Source organism: Ranitomeya variabilis, chromosome 5, assembly GCF_051348905.1.
Source record: "Ranitomeya variabilis isolate aRanVar5 chromosome 5, aRanVar5.hap1, whole genome shotgun sequence".
NCBI lineage: Eukaryota > Metazoa > Chordata > Amphibia > Anura > Dendrobatidae > Ranitomeya > Ranitomeya variabilis.
The window spans coordinates 572,830,657-572,856,241 of NC_135236.1; the positions used below are offsets into that span (position 1 = coordinate 572,830,657).

The 25,585-nt window shown below is 46.9% G+C and overlaps 1 protein-coding gene across 3 annotated transcripts in view; it reads left to right on the forward strand.

Moving 5' to 3' along the window:
- LOC143773852 (teneurin-2-like) overlaps window positions 1–25,585 on the forward strand; it is a 2,235,081-nt gene that overhangs the window by 861,441 nt on the left and 1,348,055 nt on the right. For 2 of the 3 annotated variants that reach the window (XM_077261179.1, XM_077261180.1), the window contains one exon: window positions 12,184–12,243. The gene's annotated coding sequence lies outside the window, so the exon portion shown is untranslated. Of the gene's footprint in view, window positions 1–12,183; window positions 12,244–25,585 lie in introns of those variants that run through there. The other variant, XR_013215403.1, reaches the window with a different exon arrangement.

Below are 25,585 nucleotides of genomic sequence, written 5' to 3' on the forward strand. Positions count from 1 at the left end.
TTTCATGATAGCAAGCTGGACTAGAACTTAGCAAGAAAAACCATATGTAACAAATGAACAAGCAGGAACGTAGCTTCGCTGGAGTAGACAGGTCCTCAGAAAGATCCAGGAGAGATCTGAACCAGTACTAGAACATTGACAGCTGGCATGGAGTAACGATCTGAGTGGAGTTAAATAGAGAATCCAGCCTAGCCCTAAACGAGGGCAGGTGGGGAAGGAATCTCAGAACCAGCAGCTCCACTCACAGCCACCAGAGGGAGTCCACGGACAGAACTCACCGAAGTACCATTCATGACCACAGGAGGGAGTTCGAGAACGGAATTCACAACAGGTGTCTACAGTAAACCAAGCCTTTTTGTAAAGAGACAATGTTCCTGCTAAACCTCTGTGTCCAGCCGAGTGGGCAGCTCTACCACACTAGTCATATAGAGAACTGAAACCAATAAAATTAATATTTCTGCTCAACTAGGACATTTAATTGACAGTAAAGGAGTAATTGACAACAATCCTCTGGTCTAAATTACTGTTATTGTGAACAGTTAGGCAATTTGAAGAAGAAATGATCTTTAAAAGGTCTAAAGTTAAAGATAACAGATTTCCTTTGTATTTTAGGCAAATAAAAATATTTTGCAATTTTTACCATTGTAAAAGTACACACAATGGGCAAATGAAAAAATGTGGGCACCCTTGGAGATTTGTGCACTCAGATAACTTTGACCAAAGTTTCAGTCCTTAATTAGCCTGTTAGGGTTATGGTTTTCTCACTATCATTGTTAGGAAAGGCCAGGTGATGCAAATTTCCCAGCTTTATAATAACCCAGCCTCCTCTAACTTTGTGCTAAAAAACAGAATCCATTTGTTTTTCTAAGCAGCTGCCTAGCATTCTGAAAATGAAAATGGTGGAGGCCCACAAAACAGGTGATGGCTATTACAAGATTGCAAAGCCCATTCCTCAGTTAGAAATATAATTAAGATATGGCAAATAACAGGAACAGTCATGGTCAAGATAGGAGCTGAAAGACAAAGCAACATTTCAGTGAGAGCTGCTCATAGGGTTGTTAGAGAGGCAATTCAGAATCTCCAATTGACTGCAAAAGTGTTTCAGAAAGATTTATTAGATTTTGGAGTTGTGACTAGTGTTGAGCGATACCGTCCGATACTTGAAAGTATCGGTATCGGAAAGTATCGGCCGATACCGGCAAAGTATCGGATCCAATCCGATACCGATACCCGATACCAATACAAGTCAATGGGACTCAAGTATCGGACGGTATTCCTGATGGTTCTCAGGGTCTGAAGGAGAGGAAACTCTCCTTCAGGCCCTGGGATCCATATTAATGTGTAAAAGAAAGAATTAAAATAAAAAATATTGCTATACTCACTTCTCAGACGCAGCCTGCACCTTACCGAGGGAAGCGGCAGCGTTCTTTGTTTAAAATTCGCGCTTTTCTTTCCTTACGTGAAGTCCCGGCTTGTGATTGGTCGCATGCCGCCCATGTGGCGGCGACGCAACCAATCACAGCAAGCCGTGACGTAATTTCAGGTCATTCAGTATTTTAAAATTACGCTCCGGCTTTGTGATTGGTTGCGTCGCAGTCACATGGGCGACGCAACCAATCACAGCAAGCCGTGACGTAATTTCAGGTCCTTAAGGATTTTAAAATTACGTCCCGGCTTTGTGATTGGTTGCGTCGCAGTCACATGGGCGACGCAACCAATCACAAGCCGTGACGTCACGGGAGGCTGGACACGCGCACATTTTAAAATGGGCGCGTGTCCAGCCTCCCGTGACGTCCCGGCTTGTGATTGGTTGCGTCGCTGTCAACCAATCACAAGCCGGGAGGCTGGACACGCGCGCATTTTAAAAAGCGCGCGAGTCCAGCCTCCCGTGACGTCCCGGCTTGTGATTGGTTGCGTCGCTGTCAACCAATCACAAGCCGGGAAGCCATTTTAAAATGCGCGCGTGTCCAGCCTCCCGGCTTGTGATTGGTTGACCGCGCCGCAACCAATCACAAGCCGGGACGTCACGGGAGGCTGGACACGCGCGCATTTTAAAATGCGCGCGTGTCCAGCCTCCCGTGACATCACGGCTTGTGATTGGTTGCGTCACCCATGTGACTGCGACGCAACCAATCACAAAGCCGGGACGTAATTTTAAAATCCTTAAGGACCTGAAATTACGTCACGGCTTGCTGTGATTGGTTGCGTCGCCCATGTGACTGCGACGCAACCAATCACAAAGCCGGAGCGTAATTTTAAAATACTGAATGACCTGAAATTACGTCACGGCTTGCTGTGATTGGTTGCGTCGCCGCCACATGGGCGGCATGCGACCAATCACAAGCCGGGACTTCACGTAAGGAAAGAAAAGCGCAAATTTTAAACAAAGAACGCTGCCGCTTCCCTCGGTAAGGTGCAGGCTGCGTCGGAGAGGTGAGTATAGCAATATTTTTTATTTTAATTCTCTCTTTTACACATTTTCACATTAATGTTGTTTCGATACCGATACCCGATACCACAAAAGTATCGGATCTCGGTATCGGAATTCCGATACCCGCAAGTATCGGCCGATACCCGATACTTGCGGTATCGGAATGCTCAACACTAGTTGTGACACATTGTTCTACTGTTTGGAGACATCTGTGCAAATATGGCCTGCATGGAAGAATCATCAGAAGAAAACCTGTACTGCATCCTCAGCCTTAAAATACAGAGTCAGAAGTTTGCAAAAGAACATCGAAATGATCCTGATGAATTTTGGAAACAAGTACTGTGGACCATTGAGGTTAAAATTGAACTCTTTAGCCACAGTGACCAAAGGTATGTAAAGAGAAAAAATGGCACTCAATTTCAGGATAATAACATCTCAACAACCATTATGCTTTTGTAGCTGTGTTGCAGCCAATGGCATGGGGTACAATTCCCAGTAAAAGTAAGAATGGATTAAATTAAATTTCAACAATTTCTTGATGCAAACACAACACCATTTGTAAAAAAGCTGAAGTTCAAAAGAGGAGGCTTCTACAAATGGATAATGACCATAGACACACATCAAAATCCAGAATAGACTAGCTCAAAAGACACAAGCAGGGGCGGATTATAATAGGGTCAATCTGGGCGGTAGCCCAGGGCCCAGCGGTGTGGGGGGCCCTTGGCTACTACTCAGATTGCCCGCCGCCAGTCAGGGCATTACTGCCCTGACTGGCATATGGGCCCGGTGGGCAGAGGGTGCCCGCATCGGGCCCCATCTCATCTGCTCACCGGGCCCCTACCAGTGCTGCGGCAGTTTCACCTATTGACGTGCGGGCGCGCGCCCGCATGTCAATAGTTAACAACAGCCGCCAGCCAAATGGAGGATGGCAGCTGAAGTCGGCCGCAGGTGCAGCACACATGTCGCTGGCGTCTGACGTCATTATCAGTCGCCGGCGAGTGCGAGCTGCTGGAGGGAGCTCGCCGCTGGAGCATGGACAGTTGAAGAGAACTCGTTTTTTTTTGCGAATGGCCAGATTGCTGGACACACTGGGGGCAATATTGGAGACATTGGGGCAGATTGCTGGATCATGCACTGTGGGCAATATGCTGGACAGACTGGGCGCAATATGCTGGACACACTGGGGCAGATTGCTGGACAGACTGGGGCAGAATGCTGGACACACTGGGGCAGATTGCTGGACACACTGGGGGCAATATGCTGGACACGCTGGGGGCAATATGATGGCGACACTGGGGCAGATTGCTGGACACACTGGGGGCAATATGCCGGACACACTGGGGACAATATGCTGGACAGACTGGGGCAGAATGCTGAACACACTGGGGCAGAATGCTGAACACACTGGGGCAATATGCTGGAGACACTGGGGCAGATTGCTGAACACACTGGGGCAGAATGCTGGACACACTAAGGCAGATTGCTGGACACACTGGGGGCAATGCTGGAGAGGAGACACTGGGGCAGATTGCTGGACAGACTGGGGGCAATATTGGAGACACTGGGGCAGAATGCTGGACACACTGGGGGCAATATGCTGGACACACTGGGGGCAATATGCTGGACACACTGGGGACAATATGCTGGACACACTGGGGCAGAATGCTGGACACACTGGGGCAGAATGCTGGAGACACTGGGGCAGATTTCTGGAGACACTGGGGCAGAATGCTGGAGACACTGAGGCAGATTGCTGGAGACACTGGGGGCAATATGCTGGAGACACTGGGGCAGAATGCTGGACACACTGGGGCAGATTGCTGGACAGACTGGGGGCAATATTGGAGACACTGGAGCAATATGCTGGAGACACTGGGGCAGATTGCTGGACACACTGGGGGCAATATGCTGGACACGCTGGGGACAATATGCTGGACTCACCGGGGGCAATATGCTAGACACATTGGGGGCAATATGCTGGACACACTGGGGGCAATATGCTGGACACACTGGGGGCAATATGCTGGACACACTGGGGGCAATATGCTGGACACACTGGGGCAGAATGCTGGACACACTGGGGCAGAATGCTGGACACACTGGGGCAGAATGCGGGGGGCAATATGCTGGAGACACTGGGGCAAAATGCTGGACAAACTGGGGCATATTGCTGGGCAGATTGGGGGCAATATTGTAGACACTGGGGCAGATTGCTGGACACACTGGGGCAGATTGCTGGGCACACTGGGGGCAATATGCTGGACACACTCGGGGCAGGACTGGAGGCATGGGCAGAATGTAGATACGGGGCATGATTGGAGACACGGGGCATAATGAAAGACATGGGGCAGGATAGGATCATGGGGCAGGATGGATACGATGGAGACAGATGGGGCAGGATGGGGAGATCATATGGGGTAGAATGGATACTCGTGAGGGCAGGATGTGAGAACATATGGCTGGAGCCAGGAATGAGATACATGGGGCAGGATGGGGAATATTATTACCATAGGGGCTAATAAAGGGATATTATTACTGCAGTGATGTATTTATTTTATTTTTTGAGTATATTGTCTTAAATGGGGGGGAGGTCCTGTTACTGTGCAGAGTGACACTATATCGCCTTTTTTTCTTCATGTGGTGTAATGTAGAAGTTGGGAAAAATTAAGTAATGTGCTCTGCAAGCGGAGCTCTAGATAACTGTGTTATTTCCTGCAGAAACGAGCCCTGGCTGGAAGAAATGATGGCGGTCTGTGCTGGATGAAAGATGAAGGACTTCATCTAGAGACGTCACTGGTGAGTCAGTGTTACCTATACACTGACACTATACACTGTATACTATATACAGAGGTCCTGTGTATTAGGTCACTGGTGATCACTGTATAACCTCTACACAGACACTGCATACTAAGTACAGATCTCCTGTGAATACTGGCACTTATGGTGATAGTATTGTGTTTTTTTGTTTGTTTTTTATCACTGATCAGTATTGTAGTATTCAGTCACTATGTTGTGGTAATATGTGGTCTGGAAATGGTGTTGTGGTATTTGTCCCTTGTTTGTGCTATTTGGTCACCAAGTGGTGGTAATATGTGGTCTTGACATGGTGTAGCGGTATTTGTTCCTTGTATGTGATATTATTCGATCACTGTGGTTGGAATTTGTGGTCTGGTCATGGTGCGTTGGTATTTGTTTCTTGTATGTAGTAAATATAGGAAAACTGACTGAACAGCAATCTAGTCTGAACAGGTGCATAACCAAAAAAGTCTTACATAGCAAATAGAAAATAGCTGCACTCAATTTTACTGTGCTAAAGCAAGGAAATGTGTGATACATGAAATGTGAATAGCGTATTCTATAAGTGTCTATGAGCTTTTCAGATCTTGCCATCTTCAAGTTTTTGCCCACTCCTCAAGGCAAAACTTCTCCAGTTCCTTCAAGTTAGATGGTTTCCTCTGGTGAACATCAATCTTCAAGTCTGACCAGAGATTCTCAATTGGAATAAGGTTTGGGCTTTCACTAGGTGACTCCAAAACATTTACACTTTTCTCCATAAAACACTTGAGTTTTGCTTTAGCAATATGCTTTGAATTCTTGTCTTGTTGGAAAGTGAACCTCCATCCCTTTATCAAGTCACTAACAGACTGAAAAAGGTTTTGCTCAAGAATATCAGAGTATTTCACACAGTTCATCTTTCTCTCGACTCAAACAATTTTTCCTGTCTTTACTTCCAAAAAACATCCCCACAGCATGATGCTGCCACCACCATGTTTGACTGTGGGTATGGTGTAATTGGGGTGATGAGCTGTGTTGGTTTTGGTTCTAGACACAAACCTATGTTGCCAAAAAGTTCAATTTAGGTCTCATCTGATGACACCACCTTTCTTCATAAATTTGGGGAGTCTCCCACATGTCTTTAAGCAAACTCAAAATGAGCCTTACAATTTTTGTACGTAAAGGCTTTTTTATGCCCACTCTTCCATAAAGCCTACCTCTATGGAGTGCACTGATTACTGTGGTCATATGGACAGAAACTCCAGTCTCTGCTTGGGAATTCTGCAGCTCCTTCAGGGTTACCGTTTCGTCTCGGTGCATCTAATTCATGTCCTCCTTGCCCGGGCTGACAGTATTGGTGGTGGCCCTCTCTTGGCAGGTTTGTTGTGGTACTGTGTTCTTTCCATGTAATAATAATGGATTTGATGGTACTCAAGTCCTCAGAGATTGACTTTTTAAATACCACCCTGACTTGTACTTCTCACCAACTTTGTCCCTGACTTGTTTGGTGATCTGCTTGGTCATCATGATGCTAGTGGTGCCTCTTGCATAATGGTGTTGAAGCCTGAAATTTTTAGGTGCTTCATAGCAAAAGGGTGAATACATATGAGCATGCGTCTCTTTAGTTATTTGATCGTATAAATTTAATTTATGCTTATATTTTTCTCACTTCACTTCACCAACTTCAAGTATTTACTGCTGGTGCATCACACACAAACCGGATTACAAAAATGTTTAAACACATCTTGTAATGTTACAAAATAAAAAGCTGCCTGTATTGCTGATACCCTTCCTCTTCCAGAACTACTGTGCCTGATAACACAGTCATCCTCAAGCAGAATTTCTGAATGGTGGAGAAGACAGCTGTTTGCTGGTTGGATATCATGGTTTCTGATTAGACATTCATCTGCCAGCATCTTTTTTTTCTTCCTCTGATGTATTGTGATCTTCAAGCGGTGAGCTTCACCCCCTTTCCTCTTCCAGAATCACTGCTGGGAGATGACTTGTGAGACAGTGACCTCTGATAACTCCCGCCTCAGAATTTCCTCTTCACTTGCTTTGTCTTTTCTATCAGCACGTTACTATGCATGCAGGCCTAATCATTATGTCCTCACGCTCATTAAAGTAAAGGCTAGGGCTACAAAGCGACATGCCTCATGTGAGACTGAAGTTTCAGTGAAGTGCTGCAACATTGGATGTAATTATGTATTATGTTGTTGCATTATGACATGCTGCAGCTACAACACCGAGTAACCAACGTGTTGGATTTTCTGTTGCTAGTGGTAAGTCATGCCTTGCATACTTGCCATAGTCGTCAATGCAAGTCACATACGACATGAGAATTGTGTGCAAAATTAAAGGTACTGTATATACTCAAGTATAAGCAGAGATTTTCATCCCATTTTTTAGGCTAAAAGTGCCCATCTCAGCTTATACTCGAGTCACTGTCCCAGGCGGTCGGCAGGGGAGGGGGAGTCACATCATACTCTCCTGCTCCCGCCACGGTCTCTGCACTTCTCTTCCTATTTGATGGTCTCCGGCGCCCGCAGCTCTTCCTGTGTTCAGCGGTCACGTGGTACCGCTCATTAAAGTAATGAATATGGACGTGACTCCACTCTCATAGGCGTAGCGTGAATATTCATTACTTTAATGAGCGGTACCATGTGACCGCTGAACACAGGAACAAGCTGCCTGGCGCGCACCAGAGACCATCGGAGAAGCAGGGACATACAGAGAATCTGCACCAGGATTGGGTGAGTATGACAGGGGAGGGTGAGCCATGCGATATTCACCTGTCCCCGTTCCACTGCCGGGCTCTGTCTTCCGCTTCCTCTGGCTGTGACTTTCATATCAAAGGGCACGATGACGTGGTTAGTGCTCGCCCTCTGCCTGAACAGTCACTGCAGAGACCCAGAAGACACCGTGGCACATTGCGGTGGAATGGAGACAAGTGAGTATCGCAAGTGCCAGTGTCCTGAGCCAGCGGCGACTCCCGCACCTGGCCCCCATAGCGCGCTGGTGTCCCCACCTGCTCAGGACCCCGGCACCTAGCCCCCATTGACGAGAGGTGAGTATGACATTTTTTTTTAAATCGCAGCAGCATACAGGGCCTATTATTCCATCGAGCACATTATGGGGCCATCAACCTTTGTGCAGCATTATATGGGGCATAATATTCTATGGAGCATCTTATGGGGCCATCAACCTTTGTGCAGCATTATATGGGGCATACTATTCTATAGAGCATCTTATGGGGCTATCAACCTTTGTGCAGCATTACATGGGGCATAATATTCTATGGAGCATAGTATAGAAAGGTTGGAGACAAAAAAAGCGCAAATAGGGCCTTATCCCCAGGATTGTATCCAATCAATTATGAGAGAACTGCTCACCTGGTGGTACACAGTAAAAGCGTGTAGTTGTCAGCTGCTGCAGATCCACAGGTCGGCACTGCGACCTCTTAGAACCGTTATAATATATGAATGTGGATAAAATCCGCGCTGCTGCGACAAATGATGAATCCAGATATAGTTATAAGATGTTCGGGTGGTTTATTCAACGTGTTTTGAAGCTCGTGGCTTCTTCTTCAGGAAGTTTCCACAGAAAGATACAACAGAAGACGCAGGATCGCGCTCAACTACTGGTTGATCTTGGCCTACGTGTGGGGAAACTTCGATCTCAAAAGAATTCCTTTTGCCCAAGGACTGGTGAGAAAAAATGGGGGAGGAATATAACAAAAATCCATGAGACATCTGGAGAACAAGTGCAGGATGTGCAATTAAAGAGGAGAGAATGCCATCTGCTGCGAAAGACTTTCTTGCTTATTCTAAACCTGTTGTTATTCCCTCTACTGTTAAATTGCATAACTACTAAAACTAATGTATTTAAAGGTTACTTCTGTATATAAATAGCGTTTTATCAACCCCTGGGTGTTTCTACCTCATGATCTCTGCTCATTGCATCCAGACACCTGAATTACACCTGAATTACAAAGTATTTGAAGTGGACTTCAATGGGTGAAGGGGTCAGAGTGCGTGAGATGGGTCAAAAACAAAAGTATAGTGATAGAAAATATTGAAATGTCGATGATCTCAAATTAGAGTCTAAAAACAGTGTTAAAGGATTTTTTATTAAGAAAGGGGGTAAAAATTGCAAAATTAGCTGAAGAAAATGCTATAAATATAGCGTCATAAAATACTATATCGCAGGAGATAGTGAACTCTCATGAACCCAGCACTTGGAGTCTCCCCAATGTGGAAAATGAATGATTGGCCAAGGCTGTGACATAATGTTGGAATCAGCCATGCAGAGAGGGGAAAAAGAGAGTCTACAATAAAGCCGTATAGCAGAGCCATGGATGAAGTCAACATGAGTCTAAATGTTCAAAAAAATAATGTGCAACAGACAAAATATGAACACAATTTTATGACAGCTTATATTATACACCATAAAGAAATAAGGGCAGCACACATTGACATATTTTGCTGAATGACCCATTCATGGAAACAGTTACCAAAGAATCCGGCTGTCACTTTCCAAAGGGCAGCTACAGTCAAAAACAGTATAGCCCAAGCAGATTGAAATCTCGTATCAACAACGTTTCATACACCGACGCTCTGCCATGTGGTGCATTCAAATGCAGAACTGTTACATATTCTTCTTCTTCTCCTCCTTCTCCTCCTCATGCAAAAAGGCAACTGTGCATACTCTGCAACCCATATATGTGGAAGTACTGTACCAAAAGTCGCTGTGTGTACTCTGTAACCTATATCTGTGCTAGTACGGTGCCAAAAAGCTGCTGTTTGTGCACTGCAACCCACATCAGTGGGAGTACTGTGCCAAAAAGTCACTGTGTGTACTCTGCAACCCAAGCCTGCGGGAGTACTGTGCTCTGTGTAATCTTCACCTTCCACCTGTGGGAGTACTGTGCCTTTAAGCCACTGTGAGTACTCAGCTTTCCCCACTTATGGGAGTACTGTGCCTTTAAGCTGTGGTATATACTCTTCCCCCTGCCTTTGGGAGTACTGTCCTTTAAGCCGCTGTGTGCACTCTGCCCCTCATCTGTGGTAGTACTATGTCTTTAATCTGCTGTATGTACTCTGCACCCACTGCTTGTGGGAGTGCTGCATCTCTTCCCAGGGAAATTCATATAATATCACATAGTTTATTAATTGTGGCAGAGAATATGTGATATATTGCATCTGCTCCCTGTTATGAAAAGCCCAGTACATCGGTTGCACCATATTCAAAATAAAGAAAAGAATTGTGGAACATCTGGCTAATATTCATAATAAGAATGCGGCATATTCTGGTGCTTCCAAACACTTTGACAATGTTCATAAAGGGGATACTTCCCATTTTGCGTTTTATGCGTTTGAGAAAGTGTATAACCCTTTTCGAGGAGGTAGTAGAGTAATAGACATAAGCTTTTGACTAGACGTGAAGCCTTTTGGATTCTAAAACTTGACACCAAATATCCTAAAGGCATGAATTTAAGAAACTATTTGTTTTACATTTATTGACATTTTTGTGTTTTTAAGTTTGTTTCACTTTGTAACACCTGGTGCATACTTAATGTAATTGTTCACATGCTTTTGATTGGTGTCCTTGTTCTATATAAGTTTCTGTTACTTTGTATTTTATATCCTATGAATAAGAGCGCTTGTAATGCGCCAGAAACGCGACAGGTGTTTCCTATGTTTTTAATTATGGCTTGACATGCCGGAATAAAGTTTTTGATATATTTTTTATGCGGGTTGGTGTGCTGGATCTATTTCCTTTTGCTTCTCCTTACGGCTGTGCTCACCAGTGAAAGGAGCACCCACCTGTTTTCCCAATTAGAGTCAGTCTCATTTGGCTTGATTTTGGACTACGTTGACAGCTTCAAGACCTCTCTCTCCTACTGAATGCAGACTCATTGATTTGGACCAGATAACCGCTTTAATACCCAATGATCTATATATCTATCTTGTGCTCCATTATGGCTATATGATGGATATACATGTCATTCTGATCACGCCAGTATTACCCATTTTCCTGTACAATCAGCAGCAGGAATGCGGCTGATATGCACAACTGACACTGTAGTAACTGGTGAGAACTTTGATCCTTTAAACTTAACTTTAACTTATATAGTTCAACCATAATGGGTTAAACTTTATTAACTAGCCTTTTAGAAAATTGGTAGAATTTAATTTTTGTGTGTGTGAGGGAGCTGCACCCAATAAAATTTCCACTATCTAATTCCCATTAAAATCTGAAAATATATATGATGCTAAAGCTTTCTGCAAAGCTATATTTTCACTATATAAGGTTCAGTCCAAACATTGTGCCCACTGTCGGGAGGATATATTCAGGAGGAATGTGACCGACAGTACACAGTAAGGATAATTCTGAAGCATCCGTCCACCATAGAGAACAGCTTTACAGGAACATTTACTGCATCATATAGATTTCTTTTCAGTTGCCATCTTTGTAGGAAAACACAATCTCCTGCACTTTTTTGTGCAGTTAAACCAAGAGTATGCAGGAGCATATTGGCCAGGCAGAGGCTGAAAGTGCACACATTTGCCCTCGTCTTATAAGTAGTCACTTATGGCAATCTTACAGTATACATCAGTAAAAGATCCTGAAATATACTGTAGGATAAGTGTGGAGACACAGTATGCACATAGCAATACACTGACAACGATCCAGAGATTTAGTTGGTTTGAAACTTACCTTGACTAGAAAAAGGATCACTTTGCATGTTCCAGACAGGCATATTGTTGAATTTTAAGAGCTGCTATTTCTCCATTTTTTGCTGGAAGTATAACAACAGAGGCATTCCATTGGATAGAGAGATGGTAACAATTTGATAAATCTACAGCTATCAAGAAAACTATATAATATCCGCACACTGTAATCAACAATATTGTTTTCTATCTATATTTTTCTGCATTTTTAATTTTGAAACATTTGTCTCTAATCTATTTCAGGTCCTTCCAATATAGTTGTAGATCAACTGGCTCAGTATTCCATAGACACATCTGCTGTCAGTAAGTAGTCTTTGTAAAATATCTTGTAAATAGGTTGTTTATATCCTCTACCACAGCGCAAAAGGAAATTAAAGTATAAACACACACAAAAAAGTCTACATTTGGATAAATAAACTATAGAAGAAATAAAATGTTCTAAATAAGTTCTCCGACATATGAGCTCAATGTGTAAAATGGCTGGCTGCTAACTTGACACACACCATGATGCATAGTTTCAACTAATAAACAGACTAATGAGCAACTTCTTGCTGTGGTAACCTGGCAGTTCGTGTAAAAAGTCATATGCTGTTATTTTCACACTGAACAAATGAATGTGCAATTGGACAGAAATACATTAAACTTTTGATTCATTTTCATATGTAATATAAAATGTTTTATGATTTCATATTGTAGAATTATTTTTTTAGAAACATAATGTGTTATAATTAGAGATGAGCAGATCTTTTGATAATCTAATTTGTTGGCTTCACAGAATTTTCCCCAAAAATTAGATTTGCATTACTTAAAAGTTTCTAATTGGCCAGAAAATATATGTATAATGCTATACAGTTGAGCTCAAAAGTTTACATACCGTGGCAGAATTTTTGCTTTCTTGGACTTTTTTCAGAGAATATGAATAATAACACCAAAACTTTTTCTCCACTAATGGTTAGTGGGTGGGTGAAGCCATTTATTGTCAAACTACTGTGGTTTCTCTTTTTAAATCATATTGATGATCCAAAACATCCAAATGACCTTGATCAAAAGTTCACATACCCTGGTAATTTCGGTCTGATAACATGCACAGAAGTTGACTGTCACGATTCACACCGTGACTGTCACCAATTGTCAAGATCCCTTAGCCGCTGCCCACAATATGTCACGGATTGGGGTGACTTTAGACCAGGGGTGGGGAACCTCGGCTCTCCAACTGTTATAAAACTACAACTCCCAGCATGCCCTAGCAACTTGCAGCAGTTGAGGCATGCTGGGAATTGTAGTTCTCCCACAGCTGGAGGGCCAAGGTTCCTGACCCCTGCTTTAGACCAACAGACGGCTATCACATGTGCAGGGGGGTTATCCTAGTTATCCCTCCACTGCCACAATGTGATGAAAAAAAAACCACACACGACGTTACTGACCTCTTGTTTACAGCAGGGGCTTATTTTAGGTATCCCACTGCTCTTCAGTATACCATGAACTGCAGGGATTTGTGTATATCCCGCTTACAGTTCCACTTAAACCTTGCAGCTCTCTGGCGCCCCCCTTCCTCTCAGGTCAGATTAGGTACTGCACCTAGGGTGATTATTCGCCAGAAAGGCTGCCTGCTATGTACTGGCTATTGGGTGCACTGCAGCGATGCGATAACTACTCCCACTCAGGCAGGAACAATAATTATCAAGACGCAGTCGCTACAGTGACCCCCCAAAAAAGCCGGCACACGGTAAGCTGCCACCAGCTCCGATCAAACAGGTCCGGAGCTAACCCCCAAAATAGTAGCGTAATTCCCTTCAGAGACAGGGTACGTATTTAGAGCAGGAAGAACGAACTAGTATTAAATATGATACCCCATAAATGATTTTTAGGCAGTGTTTATAAAATATTTTACAAAGATGTTACAAATGAGACAATTGCAAATATGTACAAGGTAATTATGAAAATAAAAGGATTAAATGAAGAAAAGATAACACTCACATATTCTCAGATCATTGCATTGCAGGCAACCAGACATCCCAGCTCATTGGTCGTGCTGCTCAGGCCTCACAGGAAAAGACAAGAACCAAGAGCTGGGGATCTGGCCACAAACTTAAGACCTACAGCTAGTGACATCACAGAAAGGGCTGGCTTTTCCAGATCCTCCTACCTTTCAGTCTGAGTACTTTGAATACAAATTGGTCTAATGCTTATAACTCCGTTCCAGTACATATCAGAATCATATCACACCCAGCATTCAGCTTGTATTAACATGAGCTTTCTTATGAGATCAAATATGTCCTATTATTTACAGAGCAATCCCTACTTCTTCCCCCGATGGGGTTAGACGACTGTGTTTAGAGTGATGGGTAGATGCTTCGATGGAGATCAAGAATATGTATTTATCATTCTACTATCCTAAATAGTTTGTCTAATATCTCACAATAACAGAACAAAGGACCGCATGGTTCTAGAAGTTTCTCTAACAGTTCCTGCTAGTACAAATTTCCCTTGCAGCTATGCCAGTCGTAAATACCTTTTGTCAATAAAACTCCCCCACAAGGCAAGCTCTTCTACACAGACAGATAGAAACACAGGGAAGGAAAGAGAAAAAGAGAGAGGGGGGGTTTAGCCCCCGCATGCTAGCAAGAAAACTAACTTATGATATTTCATACCATATCGTGACACCTCCCCCTTTTAGCGTGCGCTACGGCGGCAGAACCTCTCGGTATGCCTCCATGCGCACCTCCGTGGGTTCACCCTGGCGGGAGAGTCCATCTGCATTCCCATGCTCTTTGCCCGCTTTGTGTTTAATGGTGAAGTCAAATTGCTGAAGGGCAAGGCTCCAGCGTAGCAACCTGCCATTGGTTCCACACATGGTGCTTAGCCAGCGCAGAGGGTTGTGGTCGGTCACCACGGTGAAGGTGCGACAGTACAAGTAGGGCTGCAAGCGCTGCAGGGCCCAGACTATGGCCAGGCACTCCTTCTCAATGGTGGAGTAGGCCACTTCCCTCGGCAAAAGTTTCCGGCTCAGGTACAACACGGGGTGCTCTTGGTCCTCCGAGTCAACCTGGCTGAGCACAGCACCAAGGCCAAACTCACTGGCGTCGGTCTGTACCAAGAACGGTCGACTGCTGTCGACTGCTTTCAACACAGGGGCGTTGCACAGTGCTGTTTTCAACGCCTGGAAGGCCCCCTCACAGCCATCTGTCCAGTTGACGATGTGGGGTAGCTTCTTCCTGGTGAGGTCCGTCAAAGGTTTTGCCAGGCTACTATAGTGCTGCACGAAGCGCCTATAGTACCCTGCAGTGCCCAGGAAGGACATCACATGTTTCTTGGTCCTGGGAGTGGGCCAGTTCACGATCACGCCCACTTTGTCAGGCTCTGGTTTTAGGGTGTTTCCGCCTACCCGGTGCCCCAGGTAGTGAACCTCCCTCATGCCCATCTGGCACTTTCCCGGCTTGATAGTCAGTCCTGCTCGGTGAATTCACCCGAGCACCTCCTCGAGATGCTGCAGGTGTTCATCCCAGGAGGGACTGAAGATGGCAATGTCATCTAAGTACGCCACGGCGTACTTCTCCAGTCCCTGAAGCAGGAGATTGACCATCCGCTGGAAGGTGGCAGGGGCATTCTTCATGCCGAAGGGCATGACCGTGGACTCGTACAGTCCAAAGGGCGTGATAAAGGCGGACTTCTCCTGTGCCTCGGGGCTCAGGGGAATCTGCCAGTATCCGCGACTCAGATCCATTATTGTCAGGTATTTTGCACCAGCTAACTTCTCAAGCAGCTCCTCGATGCGCGGCATTGGGTGCGCGTCAGAGGCTGTAATGGCGTTGATCCCCCTGTAGTCCACGCAGAACCGGGTGGTCCGGTCCTTCTTTGGCACGAGAACTACCGGCGCGGCCCACGCGCTCTTTGACCGTCGAATCACCCCCAGCTGTAACATCTCATCGATCTCCTGGCGCATAATCTGCTGCACCTGGTCAGAGATTCGATAGGGTGTTCGCCGTAGTGGGGCGTGATTCCCGGTGTCCACCTCGTGGACCGCTAACTCCGTCCTTCCAGGTCGGTTGGAGAACACGACCCGGAAGGGTTCCAGTGTGGTTTGCAACTGCAACCGCTGTGGTTCATCTAGCGAGGCGCTTACCTCCACGTCCTCAATGGACCCACGGGCCTTGGCTTGGGCCAGCATGTCCAGGAGGGTGTCTTCCTCCCCTTCTTCAAGTGCGCTGCAGACCGGTAGGACGAAAGTTTCATGTTCGTGATGAGCTTTCATCATGTTGACGTGAAAGGCCTTTCGCCTACCCCGAGTGTGGTCAAGCGTGACCACATAGGTGACCGGGTTGAGCTGTTGGTGGACGACGTACGGGCCCTCCCAGGCTAGCTGAAGCTTATCCGTTGGTACAGGAACCAGCACCCACACCTTTTGACCCACGTGGTAGGTCCGCTCCCGGGCGTTCTGGTCGTACCAGTGCTTCTGATCAGCCTGAGCCTGCGTCATGTTGTCATGCACCAACTGCGTCAAGGTCTGCATCTTGTCACGGAAGCGCATAACATACTCCACTATGGACACTTCAGAAGGGTTCGGCTCCTCTTCCCAGGATTCTCTTACCAACCCAAGGGGTCCCCGGACTCGCCTGCCGTACAGGAGCTCGAAGGGGGAGGACCCCGTCGAGGCCTGCGGAACCTCTCTGTAAGCGAATAGCAGGTGTGGGAGGTACCGCTCCCAGTCGCGCCCTTGTGTCTCAACCAGCATGCGTAGCATCTGTTTGAGGGTACCATTGAAGCGTTCACACAAGCCATTGGTCTGGGGGTGATACGCACTCGATACCAGGTGCTTCACCTGCATTTTCTTACAGAGAGCCTCCATTAGGTGAGACATAAATTGGGTCCCTCGATCAGTAAGCATTTCCCTGGGAAATCCTACACGTGAAAAGATGGCCAACAGGGCATCCGCCACCTTATCTGCCCTAGTTGACGACAGAGCTACTGCCTCTGGGTACCGGGTAGCGTAGTCTACCACAGTAAGAATATATCGCTTTCCAGAGCTGCTGGGGACGGCCAGCGGGCCCACAATGTCCACCGCGATCCTCTGGAAAGGCTCCTCTATCACTGGCAAAGGGATCAGGGGAGCCTTAAGAGCAGGCCCCGCCTTCCCCACTCTTTGACAGGTGACACAGGAGCGGCAGTAGTTTGACACATCTGTCCCCATCTTAGGCCAATAGAAGTGTTGAGACAGCCGGGCCTTGGTTTTGCTGATCCCCAAGTGTCCAGCTAGCGGGATCTCATGGGCAATCCGCAACAACTCACCCCGGAATTGCTGCGGGACGACCAGCTGTCTTTCCCTCAACCACTCCTTTTGTGATTCTCCGGGTACTGTCTCCCGGTACAACCTTCCTCCTTCCCAAAACACCTTCTCCTTATCAGTCTCGGAGAAGCGCGTCCCGGCGAGTTGTCTCAAACTCTCTAGGCTCGCATCTGTGTGCAGAGCGGCCTGAAACTCCTGGCTAGGGGAAGCCAGAAGCGACGTCAGGGTCCCTTCCCCACGGGAGCCCTCTGGGACCTGCTCTGGGTCCACCTCTGGTTCAGTCATACTGATGACTGAGGAGGGTCCGGGAGGCAGACAGTTATCTGCGTTCCGGGCTCTCTGACTGCGGGTGACAGCAGCTATGTAGGCTGTCTCCCCGGGGTTTTCTACAGACCCATCAGCCGATGCTGCTATGGGCTTTACCTCCCCATCCACCCCCATTACCTCAGGAGCATTGCTACTTATGGGCCAGTTACCTTCCTCGGTGGCACTGGTCAATTGCATGGCATCACCTTCCTCACGGTTCCCATGTATTTCCCCATTTCCGGTAGCACCGACACTTGCCCCTGCTAGGGGTTCCTCAGCCGTCTCACTCCGCAGAGCGACGTGGCTGAGCACTCCTGTACCTACGGACACATCAACTTTCATAGAAACAGCGTTATCAGGTACAGTTGGCACAGGTACAACATTTTCACCATCAATCCTAGGGAAAAAATGGTTAACAGATGCATCATTACAAGATAAAGCATGGTCAGGTAACACATGCGATTTCCCATCATCATCATCATCATCATCAGGGTTAACGTTACCCTTATTAGCAGATTGGGGAGGGGTGTCAGGGACGTAGTATGCAAACAACCTCCCCAAATCAGTCCCCAACAAAACATCAGTGGGCAAATTATCAGACAGCCCCACTTCTTTCACCCCGCTCCCGGCACCCCAATCAATAAAAACCCGGGCCATCGGTAAGGGACAGCTGATGCCCCCAATCCCAGTGACAGTTAGGGTTTTCCCCGGAATGATTTCTTCAGGGGCCGCCAGTTCGGGTCGGATGAGGGTTCGTTCAGCCCCGGTGTCCTTGAGGCCGGTAGCAACACGACCTCCCACAGTGACGGGCTGTACGTTGTCACACACCCTCCCAACCACACCACCCACCAAAAGAACAGCTGCATTAGGCCCTGGGGCCTGGGATGAGGGGTTCTTCTGCTTGGCTGGACATTGGTGACTGAGGTGTCCAGTCTGCCTGCAGTGGTAACACTGGCGAAGTTCTGTGGTAGGTCTGGTGCTGTTGGCCACGGGGACAGGACCTCTGGTGTGTTGGCTGGCCGGGGTACTGGCGTTGGATGCAGGCTTACCCCCTCTCCAGCTGGAGGTGACTGGCTTCCGCACTTCCGATCTACGGTTGGCCTCATAGGCATCGGCAATCTGCGCTGCTTTCGTCACGTCTTTGGGTTCTCTGTCCATCACGAACTGTCGCACCTCAGTTGGGCAAAGACGGAAGAACTGGTCTTTGATCATCAGGTCTCGTAGCTGTGCAAAGGTGGTCACTGACAGTCCTTGGGTCCACTGGTCAAAGTGGGTCCCCAGTCCATGCACCACATCACTGTAACTGTCGTGTGGGCCACGTTGGAGGGTCCGAAACTTTTTACGGTACACCTCGGGTGTAAGCTGGTACTTGGCTATGAGGGCCTGCTTGATAGCCTCATAGTCACCATCTTGTTCTTGAGGGAGGGCAGCAAACGCCTCCAGAGCTTTTCCTCTCAGCCCTGGTGTCAGGTATCGTGCCCATTCTTGTGTAGGCAGCTGGTACTGTCTGCAGGCTTTCTCAAAGGCCCGCAGAAAAGTGTCCAAGTCCCCATCCTTTTCCATAACAGGAAAGTGGTCGGGCCGGGGTTTTGGTGTCGGAGCGCTGCTGGGCTCACGGCTGGACTGGGACGACCTCTGCATTTGCAGTTGGGCCATCTGCAGCCGGTACTCCCGCTCCGCTTGGGCCTCCCGCTCGGCTCGGGCCTCGGCTCGCTCCTGATATTGCTGGATCAGCTGTCGCCATCCCTCATGGTCGTCAGTGGGGAATTCTTTCAATGCTGCCTGCAGGTGGGGGTCCAATTCGCCCGGATTGCTAACTGGGCGAGCATTCAGTGGTTGGACCTTTGCTGCAGCACCTGTTGTGAAATTGGATTCTGGGCTCCCCCGGTGGCCACTTGTGGAATTGAACTTGTGTGCATCATCCCCTCTGTTCACCTGCTCCTATCAGGATGTGGGAGTCGCTATATAACCTTGCTCCTCTGTCAGTTTCTTGCCGGTCAACAATGTAATCAGAAGCCTTCTGTGCTTGTTCCTGCTACTAGACAACTCCCAGCTAAGTTGGACTTTTGTCCTTGTGTGTTTTTGCATTTTGTTCCTGTTCACAGCTGCTGTTTCGTTACTGTGTCTGGAAAGCTCTTGTGATCGGAAATTGCCACTCTGGTGTTATGAGTTAATGCTAGAGTCTTAAAGGAATTTCTGGATGGTGTTTTGATAGGGTTTTCTGCTGACCATGAAAGTGTCCTTTCTGTCTTCCTGCTATCTAGAAAGCGGACCTCGATTTTGCTAAACCTATTTTCATACTACGTTTGTCATTTCATCTAAAATCACCGCCAATATATGTGGGGGCCTCTGTCTGCCTTTTGGGAAAATTTCTCTAGAGGTGAGCCAGGACTGTCTTTTCCTCTGCTAGGATTAGGTAGTTCTCCGGCTGGCGCTGGGCATCTATGGTTAAAAAACGTAGGCATGCTACCCGGCTACTTCTAGTTGTGCGGCAGGTTTAGTTCATGGTCAGTATAGTTTCCATCTTCCAAGAGCTAGTTCTCATATATGCTGGGCTATGTTCTCTCGCCATTGAGAATCATGACAGTTTGACCGGCCCAAAAAAAGGGTTAAATTACTGGCTGAGAAAGGAGAGAAAAAAGAAGTCTGCTACAATTTTTTTTTTTTTTTTCCCTCTAGTTCTGAGTGTGCTCTTAATTGAATCACTTGCTAGTCTGCCTATACTGCAGCCTTCCTCTCTTTCTCTCCTTCTAATCCTTGAATGGCTCTGTGTTCACCTGTTTCAAATGGATCTTCAGAGTGTAGCTACAGGTTTGAATAATCTCGCCACAAAGGTACAAAATTTGCAAGATTTTGTTGTTCATGCACCTATGTCTGAGCCTAGAATTCCTTTGCCTGAATTCTTCTCGGGGAATAGATCTCACTTTCAAAATTTTAAAAATAATTGCAAATTGTTTTTGTCCCTGAAGTCTCGCTCTGCCGGAGACCCTGCACAGCAGGTCAGGATTGTAATTTCCTTGCTCCGGGGCGACCCTCAAGACTGGGCTTTTGCATTGGCACCAGGGGATCCTGCGTTGCTCAATGTGGATGCGTTTTTTCTGGCCTTGGGGTTGCTTTATGAGGAACCTCATTTAGAGCTTCAGGCGGAAAAGGCCTTGATGTCCTTGTCTCAGGGGCAAGATGAAGCTGAAATATACTGCCAAAAATTCCGCAAATGGTCTGTGCTTACTCAGTGGAATGAGTGCGCCCTGGCGGCGATTTTCAGAGAAGGTCTCTCTGATGCCATTAAGGATGTTATGGTGGGGTTCCCTGTGCCTGCGAGTCTGAATGAGTCCATGACGATGGCTATTCAGATCGATAGGCGTCTGCGGGAGCGCAAACCTGTGCACCATTTGGCGGTGTCTACTGAGAAAACGCCAGAAAATATGCAATGTGATAGAATTCTCTCCAGAAGCGAGCGGCAGAATTTTAGACGAAAAGATGGGTTGTGCTTCTATTGTGGTGATTCAACTCATGTTATATCAGCATGCTTTAAGCGTACTAAGAAGCCTGACAAGTCTGTTTCGATTAGCACTTTACAGTCTAAGTTTATTCTATCTGTGACCCTGATTTGTTCTTTGTCATCTATTACCGCGGACGCCTATGTCGACTCTGGCGCTGCTTTGAGTCTTATGGATTGGTCCTTTGCCAAACGCTGTGGGTATGATTTGGAGCCACTGGAGGCTCCGATACCTCTGAAAGGGATTGACTCCACCCCATTGGCTAGTAATAAACCACAATACTGGACACAAGTGACTATGCGTGTTAATCCGGATCACCAGGAGGTTATTCGCTTTCTGGTGCTGTATAATCTACATGATGTTTTGGTGCTGGGATTGCCATGGCTGCAATCTCATAACCCAGTCCTCGACTGGAGAGCTATGTCTGTGTTAAGCTGGGGATGTAAAGGAACTCATGGGGACGTACCTTTGGTTTCCATTTCATCATCTATTCCCTCTGAGATTCCTGAATTCTTGTCTGACTTTCGTGACGTTTTTGAAGAACCCAAGGTTGGTTCACTACCTCCGCACCGGGAGTGCGATTGTGCCATAGACTTGATTCCGGGTAGTAAATACCCTAAGGGTCGTTTATTTAATCTGTCTGTGCCTGAACACGCTGCTATGCGAGAATATATAAAGGAGTCCTTGGAAAAGGGACATATTCGTCCTTCGTCATCTCCCTTAGGAGCCGGTTTTTTCTTTGTGTCTAAGAAAGACGGCTCTTTGAGGCCGTGTATTGATTATCGACTTTTGAATAAAATCACGGTTAAATATCAATATCCGTTACCACTGCTTACTGATTTGTTTGCTCGTATAAAGGGGGCCAAGTGGTTCTCTAAGATTGATCTCCGTGGGGCGTATAATTTGGTGCGAATCAAGCAGGGGGATGAGTGGAAAACCGCATTTAATACGCCCGAGGGCCATTTTGAGTATTTGGTGATGCCTTTTGGTCTTTCAAATGCCCCTTCAGTCTTCCAGTCCTTTATGCATGACATTTTCCGCGATTATTTGGATAAATTTATGATTGTGTATCTGGATGATATTCTGATTTTTTCGGATGACTGGGACTCTCATGTCCAGCAGGTCAGGAGGGTTTTTCAGGTTTTGCGGTCTAATTCCTTGTGTGTGAAGGGTTCTAAGTGTGTTTTTGGGGTTCAAAAGATTTCTTTCTTGGGATACATTTTTTCCCCCTCTTCCATCGAGATGGATCCTGTCAAGGTTCAGGCTATTGGTGATTGGACGCAACCCTCTTCTCTTAAGAGTCTTCAGAAATTTTTGGGCTTTGCTAACTTTTATCGTCGATTTATTGCTGGTTTTTCTGATGTTGTAAAACCATTGACTGATTTGACTAAGAAGGGTGCTGATGTTGCTGATTGGTCCCCTGATGCTGTGGAGGCCTTTCGGGAGCTCAAGCGCCGCTTTTCTTCCGCCTCAGTGTTGCGTCAGCCTGATGTTGCTCTTCCTTTTCAGGTTGAGGTCGACGCTTCTGAAATCGGAGCTGGGGCGGTGTTGTCGCAGAGAAGTTCCGACTGCTCCGTGATGAGACCTTGTGCTTTTTTTTCCCGTAAATTTTCACCCGCCGAGCGGAATTATGATATTGGGAATCGGGAGCTTTTGGCCATGAAGTGGGCTTTTGAGGAGTGGCGTCACTGGCTTGAGGGGGCCAGACATCAGGTGGTGGTATTGACTGACCACAAAAATTTAATTTACCTTGAGTCTGCCAGGCGCCTGAATCCTAGACAGGCGCGCTGGTCGTTGTTTTTCTCTCGGTTTAATTTTGTGGTGTCGTACCTACCGGGTTCTAAGAATGTTAAGGCGGATGCCCTTTCTAGGAGTTTTGAGCCTGACTCCCCTGGTAATTCTGAGCCCACAGGTATCCTTAAAGATGGAGTGATATTGTCTGCCGTTTCTCCAGACCTGCGGCGGGCCTTGCAGGAGTTTCAGGCGGATAGACCTGATCGTTGCCCACCTGGTAGACTGTTTGTTCCTGATGATTGGACCAGTAGAGTCATCTCTGAGGTTCATTCTTCTGCGTTGGCAGGTCATCCTGGAATCTTTGGTACCAGGGATTTGGTGGCAAGGTCCTTCTGGTGGCCTTCCCTGTCACGAGATGTGCGAGGCTTTGTGCAGTCTTGTGACGTTTGTGCTCGGGCCAAGCCTTGTTGTTCTCGGGCTAGTGGATTGTTGTTGCCCTTGCCTATCCCGAAGAGGCCTTGGACGCACATCTCAATGGATTTTATTTCGGATCTGCCTGTTTCTCAGAAGATGTCTGTCATCTGGGTGGTGTGTGACCGTTTCTCTAAGATGGTCCATCTGGTTCCCTTGCCTAAGTTGCCTTCTTCTTCCGAGTTGGTTCCTCTGTTTTTTCAAAATGTTGTTCGTTTGCATGGTATTCCTGAGAATATCGTTTCTGACAGAGGGACCCAATTCGTGTCTAGATTTTGGCGGGCATTCTGTGCTAGGATGGGCATAGATTTGTCTTTTTCGTCTGCTTTCCATCCTCAGACTAATGGCCAGACCGAGCGGACTAATCAGACCTTGGAGACATATTTGAGGTGTTTTGTGTCTGCGGATCAGGATGATTGGGTTGCTTTTTTGCCTTTGGCGGAGTTCGCCCTCAATAATCGGGCCAGCTCTGCCACCTTGGTGTCCCCATTTTTCTGTAATTTGGGGTTTCATCCTCGATTTTCCTCCGGTCAAGTGGAATCTTCGGATTGTCCTGGAGTGGATGATGTGGTGGAGAGGTTGCATCAGATTTGGGGGCAGGTGGTGGACAATTTGAGCAACATGAGAAAGCCAAATGGGCGCACATTCAGCCAGATCTTCCTGTTGCACTCTGCTTAATCTCTGAAACGTCTATGCCGCCACTCCGGACTAAGGTGCTATCTCAGGAAAAACAGTGTCCATAAATGCATAAAAGAAGAGAGAGAAGCACTCACCGTCCGTGCAAAAAATCCTTTATTGATGTGGCATTACATAAAAATAGCGGAGTATTGCAGGGAGAAGTTGTGGAAAAAGGACGACGGCCGTTTCGCGCTCCTGCGCTTCTACCGGTCCGGTAGAAGCGCAGGAGCGCGAAACGGCCGTCGTCCTTTTTCCACAACTTCTCCCTGCAATACTCCGCTATTTTTATGTAATGCCACATCAATAAAGGATTTTTTGCACGGACGGTGAGTGCTTCTCTCTCTTCTTTTATGCATTGGTGGACAATTTGAAGTTGTCCCAGGAGAAGACTCAGCTTTTTGCCAACCGCCGTCGTCGTGTTGGTCCTCGGCTTTGTGTTGGGGACTTGGTGTGGTTGTCTTCTCGTTTTGTCCCTATGAGGGTTTCTTCTCCTAAGTTTAAGCCTCGGTTCATCGGCCCGTACAAGATATTGGAGATTATTAACCCTGTGTCCTTCCGTTTGGACCTCCCTGCATCCTTTTCGATTCATAATGTTTTTCATCGGTCATTGTTGCGCAGGTATGAGGTACCGGTTGTGCCTTCCGTTGAGCCTCCTGCTCCGGTGTTGGTTGAGGGTGAGTTGGAGTACGTTGTGGAAAAGATCTTAGACTCTCGTGTTTCCAGACGGAGACTCCAGTATCTGGTCAAATGGAAGGGATACGGTCAGGAGGATAATTCTTGGGTCACTGCCTCTGATGTTCATGCCTCCGATCTTGTCCGTGCCTTTCATAGGGCTCATCCTGATCGCCCTGGTGGTTCTGGTGAGGGTTCGGTGCCCCCTCCTTGAGGGGGGGGTACTGTTGTGAAATTGGATTCTGGGCTCCCCCGGTGGCCACTTGTGGAATTGAACTTGTGTGCATCATCCCCTCTGTTCACCTGCTCCTATCAGGATGTGGGAGTCGCTATATAACCTTGCTCCTCTGTCAGTTTCTTGCCGGTCAACAATGTAATCAGAAGCCTTCTGTGCTTGTTCCTGCTACTAGACAACTCCCAGCTAAGTTGGACTTTTGTCCTTGTGTGTTTTTGCATTTTGTTCCTGTTCACAGCTGCTGTTTCGTTACTGTGTCTGGAAAGCTCTTGTGATCGGAAATTGCCACTCTGGTGTTATGAGTTAATGCTAGAGTCTTAAAGGAATTTCTGGATGGTGTTTTGATAGGGTTTTCTGCTGACCATGAAAGTGTCCTTTCTGTCTTCCTGCTATCTAGAAAGCGGACCTCGATTTTGCTAAACCTATTTTCATACTACGTTTGTCATTTCATCTAAAATCACCGCCAATATATGTGGGGGCCTCTGTCTGCCTTTTGGGAAAATTTCTCTAGAGGTGAGCCAGGACTGTCTTTTCCTCTGCTAGGATTAGGTAGTTCTCCGGCTGGCGCTGGGCATCTAGGGTTAAAAAACGTAGGCATGCTACCCGGCTACTTCTAGTTGTGCGGCAGGTTTAGTTCATGGTCAGTATAGTTTCCATCTTCCAAGAGCTAGTTCTCATATATGCTGGGCTATGTTCTCTCGCCATTGAGAATCATGACAAGCACCATGTTCGCTGGTGCTGGCATCTGCGGCTTCTGGGCTCTGT